The 12,484-nt window shown below is 42.9% G+C and overlaps 1 long non-coding RNA gene across 1 annotated transcript; it reads left to right on the top strand.

The window, feature by feature from the left end:
* The first annotated feature begins 2,133 nt into the window (after window positions 1-2,133).
* On the top strand, window positions 2,134-10,726 carry LOC109321039. The gene is made up of 3 exons (XR_002103961.1): window positions 2,134-2,233; window positions 2,399-2,401; window positions 10,715-10,726. It is a non-coding gene; the product is annotated as an uncharacterized LOC109321039 (long non-coding RNA).
* The last annotated feature ends 1,758 nt before the right edge of the window (window positions 10,727-12,484 follow it).

The raw sequence follows: 12,484 nt of genomic DNA on the forward strand, positions 1-12,484 counted from the left end.
TGCCAGCTGTTGAGAAGATAGGTGCAGGGCTTCTGGGTTCTGGGGCCCTGCACCTCTAGCTTCTGACAGGCAAAATTTGTGATGTGGGTGCTTGTTCAACTGACTGTGTCTGTCTTGGGGCAGGCACGAGGCAGGGGGACACTACTGCAGGCCTGGCTGATAAGCTACTGTGTTACCAGTTACCAATCAATCATGATTCACTCAGGGACCAGCTCAATACACAGGACCTAGCTTATATAGCCAGTTAATTATCAACAATTAACACCTACAAAACCACAGACTGAGAGGAAATAATCAATACAGACAATCAACTTCCCCAAGACAGACAGTCAGTTACACAAGCACCCATGTCATGAGTTTTGCCTGTCAACAGCTAGAGATATAGGGCCTCAGAACCCAGAAGCCCTGCACCTATCTCCTCGACAGCTGGCAGGCTTCGTGGCCGCAGCAGGTTTTACTATCCCTGCAGCTTTCACCCCACTGCGCCTTAACAAACACAGTGTCACTCATGTCATGAGTTTTGCTTGTCCACAGCTTGAGGTACACTTCCCCTCAAACTCCTGCACCAATATTCTTGAAACTTGGCAGGCTTTGTGGCCTGAGCAGGGGCCACCATCCCTTCAGTTTTCAGACCCGTGGTGTAACACATACACATGACATTAGTTTTGCTTTCAGGAATTTGGGGTGCAGTTCCCCCTGAACCCCTGCACTGATCTTCTTGAAACTCATCAGGTTTTGTGGCCACACCGGGGCACCCATCCTCGCAGTTCCCCACCACCACCACCACCACCGTGGTGTAACACATACACGTGACATGAGTTTTGCTTTCATAGTTTCATAGTAGATAGGGTCAGGAGGCACCTGAACAGATCATCTAGTCTGACCCCCTGCCACAGGCAGGAATGAATGCTGGGTTCACAAGACCCCAGACAGGTGATCATCCAACCTCCTCTTGAATTTGCCCATGGTAGGGGTGAGGACCACTTCCCTAGGAAGTTGGTTCCAGATATTGGCCACCCTAACTGTAAAATATTGCCTTCTGATCTAAACCTAAACCTATTCTCCATCAGCTTATTACCATTGTTCCTCGTCACCCCAGGTGGTGCTGGGGAGAAAAGGGGTCTATCTATTTCCTGTTGATCTCCCCTGATGAGTTTTTAGGCAGCCACCAGGTTCCCCCTCAGCATCCTCTTGCTGAGGCTGAACAGGTTCAGGTCTCTCAGTCTGTCCTCGTAAAGCCTGTCCTGCTGCCCTCTCACCAAGTGGGTGGCCCTCCTCTGAACACTCTCCAGGCTGGCCACATCCTTTTTAAAGTGTGGTGCCCAGTACTGGATGCAGTACTCCAACTACGGCCTGACCAAAGTTGCACAGAGGGGGAGTATCACCACTCTGGACCGGCTTGCGATGCATCTTTGGATGCATGACAAGGTATGGCTGGCCTTGAAGGCTGTGGTCTGGCATTGGTGGCTTATGTTCATCTTGGAGTCATTCTGCCTCTGTGCTTTCAAGAGGGGAACGCCCCAGCCTGTATGTATACTGTGGATTCCTTCTCCCAGGGTACAGCACCCTGCACTTATCTACATTGAGCCCCATCCTATTCTCATCTGCCCACTTTTGTAGTCTGTCTAAATCTAGTTGCAGCCTCTCTCTCCCTTCAAGTGTGTCCACCTTGCCCCACATCTTAGTGTCATCAGCAAACTTGGACAGTGTGCTTTCCACCCCTTAAACCAAGTCGCTGATGAAGATGTTAAATAGTGCGGGCCCAAGGACTGAACCCTGGGGTACCCCACTGCTCACATCTCACCAGGTTGAGTACAACCTGTCCACCTCTACTCTCTGAGTGTGCCCCATCAGCCAATTTTTTACCCATCCAACTGTGCAGTCACAGTCACTTAATTTATTGATGAGGATGGGTGAGAGACAGTGTTAAAGGCCTTCCTACGTTCATGGTGACACCATCATCCAAGGATTTAGTTACTTGGTCATAAAAGGAAATCAAGTTGGTCAGGCAGGACCTGCCTTTGACGAACTCATGCTGGTCGCCCATGAGCATGATCTCCCCTGCTGGCGCCCTACAGATGAGCTCCTTGATGATTCTCTCCAAGAACTTCCTAAGCACCAAGGTAAGGCTTACAGGCCTATAGTTATTTGGGTCCTCCTTCCTCCCTTTCTTGAAAATTGGGGCCACATTAGCCAGTTTCCAATCTCCTGGAATCTGGCCAGATGACCACCAGTGCTCATATAGTAGGGCCAAGGGCTCTGAGATGACCCCTGCCAGCTCCCTCAACACTCTTTGGTGGAGGGCATCTGGACCTGCAAATTTAAAAATGTCTGTCCCTTCCAGAAGATCCCTAACTACATCTGCACTGACTTAAGGCCTGGCAGACCTATCCCCAAGATTGTTCCTACCTCTGGTAGGTGGGATGTCCCAGTCCCTGTTCAAGAAAACAGAGGCAAAGAAACTGTTAAAATATCAGTTTTCTTGTCTGGCGTAGCCACAAGATTACTGTTTGCATCTTGCAGGGGCCCTACATTGCCTGGTGCCCTCTTCTTGCTCCCCATGTACTTGAAAAAGGACTTTTTGTTGTCCTTAATCCTGGACGCTAGCCTGAGTTCCATCTCTGCCTTGGCCTTCCTAATAGCCCTCCTACACTCATGAGCCGAGGAGGAGTACTCTTCCTCGGTAATAGCTCCTCCCTTCCACTGGTTGTACACCCACCTTTTAGTCCTCAGGCATTGCTGAATGCCCTTGCTGAGCCAAGGGGATTTCTAAGCACTCTTGCTCCCCTTGCTTCTCTCAGGGACTGTTATCCTTTGGGTCTGGAGGATCACCCCCTTAAGGTATGACCATCTCCCATGGACTGCCATCTCTTCTACCTTCTGGGCCCTCAGTGCCTCCCCCACTAGTATCCTAAGCTCATTGAAGTTAGCCCTTCTGAAGTCAAGGGATTTAGCCTTGGTGTAAGCCCTTGACACCCTGCATTGGATAGTGAAATCCAGCTGGTGATGATCAAGGACCTGCAGTCCCCTCACCAGGTCATCTCCCATGGTCAGGACCAGGTCCAGCCAGGCATTACCCCTAGTGGGGCTGTACACTTCCTGGATAAGGTGAAGGTCCTGTAATATGGCCAGGAACCTATGCGAGCAGTCAGACCTGGCTATCTGCTCATCTCAGCAAATGTCTGGGTAGTTTAGGTCACCCATGACAATAACATCCCTTGACCTAACTGCCTCCATAAGCCGACTGGAGAAGTCCTGGTGCAGTTCTTCCCCCTGGTTGGGTGGTCTGTAGTAGTCCACCATAAGGTCCCTTTTGCCATGCCCCCCTTGTATTTTGACCCACAGCGTCTCTGCCTGACCCTCTTCTAACCCAAAGCTAATCCTTGATGATGTGAGGTGCTCTTTCAAGACTGTGGGGTGCAGCTCCCCCCAAACCTCTACATCAATCTTCTTGAAACTTGGCAAGCTTTGCGGCCTCACCAAGGGCTACCACCTCTGTTGTTTTCATCCCCCTGTATTGTAACACATGCACATGATATGAGGTTTGCTTTCAGAAATTTGGGGTGCAATTCCCCCCAAACCCCTGCACCTATCTTCTTGAGGCTTGGCAGACTTTATGCTCTTAGTAGAGGCTACCATCCCTGATTAGTTTTATCCAAATCAGACAAAAAACAACAAGGTTATAGATATTTCATTGATTCCCTATTATACTCTATGACCAAATCACCAAATCAGCTCCGAATCTTTTCCAAAGCGATTCAGAAGCTCTGAATCAATTCAGAAAGCCTAAAGCTTCCATCAATTTGATTTGGATATAGATTCAGTCTCATCCAAATCATCTCCAAATCCAAATCATGATCCAAAGCTTTGCATAGTCCTACTGCGCAGTTGACTAACTGCTCAATAAACATCTCAGCATCTACACATGTACCTATTAGGGCACACAAAAAATAATTAACTCTACATCAGGGTAGTGTTTGTATTTACACTGGGCTCTACGTGCTGCACATGAATAAGTACTAGAGCATATTGCATTAATCACAGGTGTAACTAGACCCAGTTAGTAGTACTTTTTCAAGCAAATGGAGAACATCAACAAAGAATAAAATCAGGTGTGTCCCAGTGTCTATTTTCTAAAGTTCCATATTGAATTATATTAGTTATATTCCTATATGTTATCTTCTGTTTGCTGATATTTAATATAATGAAATCATGACGGCTGTCCTCTAGTAAAATGCCAGTCTGGCTTCGTTACTATTCATTCCACCCAGGAATAGCACAGACCAGCTGCGGATGCTTCCTCAGCCTAACGAAGGGTATTTATACCCAAAAGCTTGTAAATAAGTTTTTCAACTACAGTATTTGAGTTGGTTTAATAAAAGATATCAGATTTACCAAAAGAACCTTGTCTGCCTATTTCCAATCTACAAATTAATACATATTTTAAAAAAAAAATGAGGCCCAAAACAGATCCTAACTACCTTGTGTTAGGTGCTATACATTATGCTTCACAACTCCCTACTTCAAAACCTCCTCATCACCATTTCCTCTTTTTACAGTCAGATAAACTTCATCCTGGCTTGGTCATTCTGCCTAAGAGCCAGCATCCTCAGACTTTGAATCTTCTGAGATCTATTACTTTTTAAATACTTCTTCTAGATTATCCTGAGAGATAGGGCTTTTCCCATGCCTGGATTGTACTTAATACATTTCTTACTTGCATTCTCAATGTTAAGGTGTTTTGAATGTCAGAAATAAATCAAAGGCTTAATTCACAGACCGTAGTTTTCATGGAATAAAAATTCACTCATGGTATTCACAAGCCCAATAGGACATTCCCACAAAAAGCCTACAGTTTTATCACATAGATCAATCCCTATCTTAATTTGTATGCTGCTTAAACCCAGTCTGAACTCTTCAGGTTATGACCATGACACTGGGATACTTTTGATTTTCTTCTTAATTGAAAATCAAATGGTAAAGATAGCTAAATTCTGTGTAGCATAATCTCATCATCTAGCAGGAACAATCAATGATTTCAAAGCAGCACAGCACTAACAGTACTGTAATAAGGCAATTCAAACAACTCTAGTGTGGGCTCAGTTATTTCTTTGTTTTGTTCTTTTTTCCCAATACAAAGAACATGTTTTTCTGTTCTGATAGACAATAAGAACAATATTAATAATATAGTGTTTTATGATTTCTGCCTTTTGTGCATCATCGTTTCTTTGCTTAAGACCGGAAGTTCAAGTATCATCTGAGGCTTCTAAACACACACCTTAGCTACTATCAGTTTCTAAATCTCTCCTTCCAGCCACTTCATCTCAATATGTTGTTATTAAAGGTTTCACGTAGCAACCATAAATGGGAGCATATTTTTTTAATAACAAATTGGCCAAGAACAAAGACAAAAGCCTGGGAAAAGTTACATAATCATAGAATCATAGAAAAATTAAGGTTGGAAGGGACCTCAGAAGGTTACCTAGTCCAACCCCCTGCTCAGACCAGGGCCATCCCCAACTATATCATCCAAATCAAGGCTTTGTCTACCCAGGTATTTAAAATATCCATGGATGGAGATTCCACAACCTTTCTGGATAACCTGTTCCAGTGTTTTACTACCCTCCTAGTCAGAATGTTTCTCCTAATCACTAACCTAATTCCCTTACTGCAATTTGAGATCATTGCTCCTTGTTCTGTCATTTGACACCACTGAGAACAGTCTGGCTCCATCTTCTCTGTAACCACCCTTCAAGTAGTTGAAGGCTGGTGTTAACTCAGTCTTCTCTTCTCCAAACTAAATATGCCCAGTTCCCTCATATATGTCCTTATATGTCATGTCCTCCTTTTCATTGCCCTCCTTGGGACTCTCTCCAATTTGTCTACTTCTTTCCAGTAGTGGGAAGCCCAAAACTTATTGGCAATGTGTAGCAGGTGCACATGCACCCCTTGAGATCGGCCGTGTACTCCCTGGAAGTGCCAGCCACAAAACCGGAAGTGCAGCTGGTTGGCAGTCAGCCGCTGGGGAACGGCCCCCCCGGTCTGTGATCAGCTGCTGGGGGATCCCCCATCATCAATCTGGTGCCCCCCCAAGATTCAGGAGGCACCAGTCACCCATGCCAAAACTGGCCACATTACTCCAGATGTGGCCTTACCAGTGTCAAATATGGGGAATAATCATTTCCCTCAATCTGTTGACAATATTTCTACTAATGCAGCCCAGTATACCATTAGCCTTCTTCATAAAAAGGGTACACTGTTGGCTCATATTCAGCTTACTATCCACTGTAACCCCCAAGTCCTTTTCTGCCAAGCTGCTGCTTAATCATTCAGTCCACAGCTTCTACCAGGTACATGAAATTGTTCCATCCCAAGTGCAGGACTTTGCATTCATCCTTGTTGAACTTCATGAGGTTTCTTTTGATCCAATCCTCCAATTTCTCTATGTCTCTCTGAATCCTAGCCCTACCCCGTAGTGTATCTATTACATCCCACAGCTTGGTGTCATCTGCTAACTTGCTGAGGGTGCATTCCATCTTATCTTCCAGGTCATTGATGAAGATATTGAACAAAACCAGCCCCAGTACCAACCCTCGGGGTATTCCACCTGATACTGGCTGCCAACTAAATATCAATCCATTGATTACTACCAGCTAAGCCCAATGATTCAACAAGTTTGCTATCCACCTTAGAGTTCATTCATCCAAGCCATACTTCTTTAGCTTGCTTGCAAGAATTTTATGGGAAACTGTATCAAAAGTCTTGCTAAAGTCAAAGTATATAATGCTCACTGCTCTTCCTGTATCCACAGAGCCATTCATCTCATTATAGATGGCAATCAGGTTGGTCAGGCATGACTTGAATCCATTCAGACTGTTCCTAATTACCTTCTTTTCCAACAGCTTAGAAATGGATTCCTTGAGAACCTGCTCATGATTTTTCCAGGGACTAAGGTGAGCCTGACTGGTTTACAATACTCTGAACACTCCTTCTTCCCTTTCTTAAAGATGGGCACAATATTTGCCCATCTCCAATTGTCCAGAACCTCTCCCAATCACCACAAATTTTCAAAGATAATGGCCAGCAGCTCTGCAATCGCAAAAGCCAACTCCCTCAACAACCCAATGTAATATAAAATATGATAAAAGTAGCTTCTTAGAGAAACAAGGATTATAGGGCCACATTCTCATTATGAATACAGTTATACCTGAAGTGAGAATATGAACTCTAGTCATAAAACTACAGTTCAATTTTGGTTGACATTCACCACTATTTACATAATTTCTGAATTGCCTATTATATCTGCCTTGCCCTTGAGAAATCCCATTTTGAACAAACAAAAAGATGGGTCTGCAGATTACATGTGGATTTTATGACCTTCACATTTGGGACACTTTCTTTGAGTGAGTCTTATATTTTTTTCCATGAGTTTAGCCACTAAGATCCCAGGTTAATACATAACTGCATCAGAATAAGACTTTAGTTCAGCTAAATACCCTCTTTCACAATTCCTGGTACTGCCAAAGAATAGGAGACCCCATTGGTACTGCCTCTCAGCTGGTGAAAAACCCAGACTCTCACCAAGATAAAACAATTTGAAAAATAAAATCATCAGGTTTTTTGTGAGTGTTTAAATGGTTCTTAAATGAGCATTCTGTAAATGTTATCTTCAATCTGAAACTGCAGGATGCAGCCTCTTTTTAGTGTCTGTATTTAAATTTAATAGAGCAGAGTTTTATAATTATTCTGCACTGGGACTGCAGAATAATTACAGTGCCATTTGGTGAATTTCCTCCTTAGATGACATCACCTTGAGGATGCAAGCCTCAAGGATATTTTCACACAAAGGTTGTAGTTTCAAGTTGCTATGACAGCTAATCTTGGAATTTTATTAACACTGGCTAGATTTAGATATAAACTTTGGTGGGAATACCAGAGAGCTCCAGACATGACTTGTCCCTTGCTAGGAGAGGCTTTTTAGATAATAAGGAAAACAATGGCACAAAAGACTCTTTTGCAATGTGAAGAAATGACTTAAGTACAGCAGTTTCATTAGCAACATTTAATTTAAATTGTCTCTTTATGAACTTTCTTTGGGAGTGGACGAGAGTGTGGCAAGGTTCAGAACCCAGTTACCCTTCGCTGCAACCCCACCAAAAAATATACAAAACCCAACTCTTCTTCTTTGGGATCCAAATCAGGCAGTAAGAAAATAGTGAAGGGTGCTGTGGGAGTGCCAAGTGGGAGAAGCTTCAACTCCACAGCATGCAGAGCTGAAATAATGAGGTGTGGCAGGAGGAGAAAAAACTCCACCAAAACACAAAAAATTATACTGAAAACAGTAGTTTTAGTTGTAAAGGGCATGGGCATTTTTGTGTAAATTTAACTTAATAGCTGATACCTGGATAATGTGCTGATGAGTCCATTAAATGCCTCCAGTAGAATACAGAACAGGGAACAGAGGTAGGTAGAGGCTGTCCCCTTCCCTGGACCTCTGTCAAAGTCCCTGTAGTACAGTTCTAAGGCAGTCTTGTTGTCCTGGCCTGCTAACATGCTAACCAGCTGGCCCACTTATACTACTAAAATTAAAGCAACAGTCCTCTATGGAAATTTGAGAATTAGGTTAAGCAGCTATATATAGCCAGTGATCATCTCCCCATAATATATTTGTCCAACAATAGGCACAGTTGTTCTTACAGAGCCTGGTGTATGTGCTGATGAGTTCTTTGTCTTGGGCATGACATTAAACTGCATCCTCTGCTGCCTTGTGGACACTTTTTAGTTGAAGAAAAGCTAAGGGACTTTACCCCAATAGAAAAGGTGCTCATACTGAGGTAAAAGGCAGTTAGCAGCTCAATCAGGCTGCTCTTTGGCAAAAGCTACAATCTCTGGGTCACTGAACATCTAGAGTCTCTAGACTCACTCTGGCCTTTGAATTTTGGCTTAATGGAACCTATGGTCCCCTCTCCCTTCCCACAGTTCCCCTTCCCCCACCCCTAGTACTTACCAGCTCAGAGTCCAGCTGCAGCTCCCTGCTGCAGTGACCAGGAACTACCTGAATCATCAAGGCTTTCTGAATTTTTTCCAAAGATTCAGAGAGTTTTGAATCAATTCAGGCCTTTAAATTGGTCCCTTGATTCAATTTGGATTTGGAGATTCGGCCACCAAATCTGGCCAAATCTCTTCCAAATAGAATCACCATCCGAAGCTTCACACAGCTGTAATAAGGGCCCTTAGGCAGCTATCAAGATTTCCAAACAGACTCGTTTAGGGATGGCCTGCCTGCCTTCCCCAGAAAAGGTGGATCAAGCAAGCCTTGCCTCACTGCTCACATCTTGGCTCAACTGATTTTATAAACAGAATTACTTGCTGGAATATATAGACTTTGACCCCTGTAAATGCTTTTCCACTAAATCTACAAGTGTCCAGAAAACACTATAGAATTTATTACTTCTGTCTTAAGAACTGAATTGTCTATTCATTTCACAGTGAATGAAAGGAAGGCACAATCTTCTAATCCCAGTGAAAAAATAGGGTGAGGCAACCGTTAAAATTCCCAGAAAAGTACATGGATGTGTACATCTATGGTTCCAAGTCAAGGAGTTAATTCATTGTTTTAGTCACTTAAGCTCCAATTAAGCTGGAGTCAGGAAGCTCCTTCAAATCTAATATACAAAACTGAATTCTGCCTAGTAGCATTTGGTTAATAACCTCCAGGACACTTCCTAAACTGTCATGATTATCTTTTAAATGTGTGTTGTGGGGAGCAAGAATGGATAGTCTAAGAAGGTATGTATCATAGCAATAAATATAGCCAGTCACTATTTTCCAATTTTTATGTTTGATAAAAAAAGGAAAGATCTTTTTGCCAACAACTTTTTATGAAAACTCAGCCTCTTTTCTGAATAGCTTGATAGAGGTCTCAGCAGACCAACTTCTTGCAACATAAGCTGCTAAAAGTCTCCCCATTTTCCATCCAGCTCTAGCAATATACATATCTCATGGTCTTTTTTCTTGTAACTTACACCCACTCTTCCTACATGCCCCGTCTTGTATTATAGTGCTTTGTGGTTCTGTGCCTTATTCAGACTGTAATTTCCTTGGGGCACAAACCTGTCAGTTTAATTTGTCTCTAATGCACCATTCTTTCATAAAGCACTGTGTGAATAATAAATGATAATTTTGAAAGAAGCTATTTGGAAGTCAGATGGACTGATAGCAGGGCAGTAAATCAAGAAGAAAATTGGAAAGTTAAAAAGATCTTTCTTAGTTGGTCCTTCTCTTATCCACAAAAGAAAGTTCTTTGTTTTAAAGTATTTTGGCATTTACAGGATTAAGAAAACACTTCCTTGGCAAAGTATTGACCGCTAAAATGGAATTGCTGAATATACCAACTAAGTTTACAGACAGCCTTATAAACATTCTGTTGAGAACAAGAATTACACTGAGTACATTTTATCACTTTAAAAAATCCCAGAATGAAATGTAGTTACATTTAAACTGAAGGAATATAAAAATATGGAAATGGCAATACTTCAAGTATCTCAAGACATTCTTCTTTACAGAAAGAAACATTATTATGCAGTTAGTATAATAGTTAGTACTTCCTTAGGCAAGCTAAGGAAGTACAGACTGGATGAATGGACTGTAAGGTGGATAGAAAACTAGCTGTATCATTAGGCCCAGAGGGTATAATCAATGGTTCAATGTCTAGTTGGTAGCAGGTATCAAGTGGAAGGCCTCAGGGGTCAGTCCTGGGGCCCATTTAATTCAGTGTATTCATTAACAACCTGGAAGATGGCATAGAGTACACCCTTAGCTAGTTTGCAGATGACACCAAGCTAGGGGGAGTAGTAGATACACTGGATGGTAGGGCCTAGGATTCAGAGTGACCTAGACAAATTGGAGGATTGGACCAAAAGGACTCTCATGAGGTTCAACAAGGAACAAGTGCAGAGTTCTGCACTTAGGACGGAACAATCCCATGCACCAGTACAGGCTGGGGACTGATTGGATGAGCAGCAGCTCTGCAGAAAAGGACCTAGGGGTTACAATGGACAATAAGTGGAATATGAGCCAGCAGTGTGCCCTTGTTGCCAAGAAGGCTAAAAGCATACTTGGGCTGTATTGGTAGATATGCTGGTAAGTGATTATTCCCCTCTATTCAGCACTGGTGAAGCCACATCTGAGGTGCTGTGTTCAGTTTTGGGCACTCCAGTACAGAAAGGATATGAACAAATTGGAGAGAGTCCAGTGGAAGCTAACAAAAATGGTTTAGGGGCTGTGGCACCTGACCTGATGAGGAGTGGCTGAGGGAACTGGGCTTATTTAGTCTAGAGAAGAGAAGACTGAGTGGGGATTTAATAGCAGCCTTTAACTACCTGGAAGTTGGTTTGAAAGAGGATAGAGATAGACTGATTTCAGTGGTGTCAGATGACAGAACAAGGAGCAAAGGTTTCAAGTTGCAGCAAGGGAAGTTGAGGTTAGATATTAGGAAGAATTTTCTCACTAGGAGGGTAGTAAAACACCAGAACAGATTACCCGGAGAGATTGTGGAATCTCCATCCTTGGAGGTTTTTAAGGCCCGCTAGGCAAAGCTTTGGCTGGGATGATCTAGTTGGGAATGGTCCTGCTTTAAGCAGGGGATTGGACTACATGAAATCCTGAAGTCCCTTCCAACCCTAATTTTCTATGATTCTATTTTAATGCCTATTTTAAACAGTCCTCAAATAAATATTTATGAAGTCAACTTTTAAACAATCTGCTAACATATATTTGCTCAACATTGCACTAACACGCTGGTGTGCAGATTTCTTGTCTTATTTGTCTCTGAATTTTTTTTAGACAACACTATATTTAAATTAAAAATTATATTAAGACTCAAACTTGATATTCAGGATTTCCAAGTTTCATGTCATTCTTAATGCCTCAGCTCCTGGAGGTATATGATTAGATAAGAATCTAAGTTCAGACTTTCCAAACATGTAACTACCTAACCTGTATTTAATCATCTTACCCCCACCCCCAATTGTAATAAATGAAATGTAGGTAAATAAATACATTTCTGTATTTCATATTACATGTTTTTCTATCTTGTTGCCACGAAAAGCTTAGAAATACACCTTCAAGAAAGGGGAAAAAATGAAAGTAAATTAAAAGAGCTTACTATTTTATGTGACCTTTAAATAGGATGGCCATATGTTCTTGTTTGGTGGGGATACTCCTGCATTCCGTAGCCCAAGTTCTGGCCAGCCAGTCAAAAGTACTAGGCTGGAGTCTGATGGGGAGGTGGAGTGGCATGATGCATCAGGATGGCAGCTGCTCACGCACCACTGATGCTTTGTGGGAACAAGGTGTGTAGACTAGAACAAGTACCACTGCCCCTGAACATGGTACATCCTTGTTCCCACATAGCTGCAGCAGTGCTTGCTCACCCACCTGAATGGTTCACCACGCTGCTCCACCTCCTTGCTGGACTCCAGCC

This window comes from Crocodylus porosus, unplaced genomic scaffold (assembly GCF_001723895.1).
Source record: "Crocodylus porosus isolate Cpor-Errol unplaced genomic scaffold, CroPor_comp1, whole genome shotgun sequence".
Classification (NCBI taxonomy): domain Eukaryota; kingdom Metazoa; phylum Chordata; order Crocodylia; family Crocodylidae; genus Crocodylus; species Crocodylus porosus.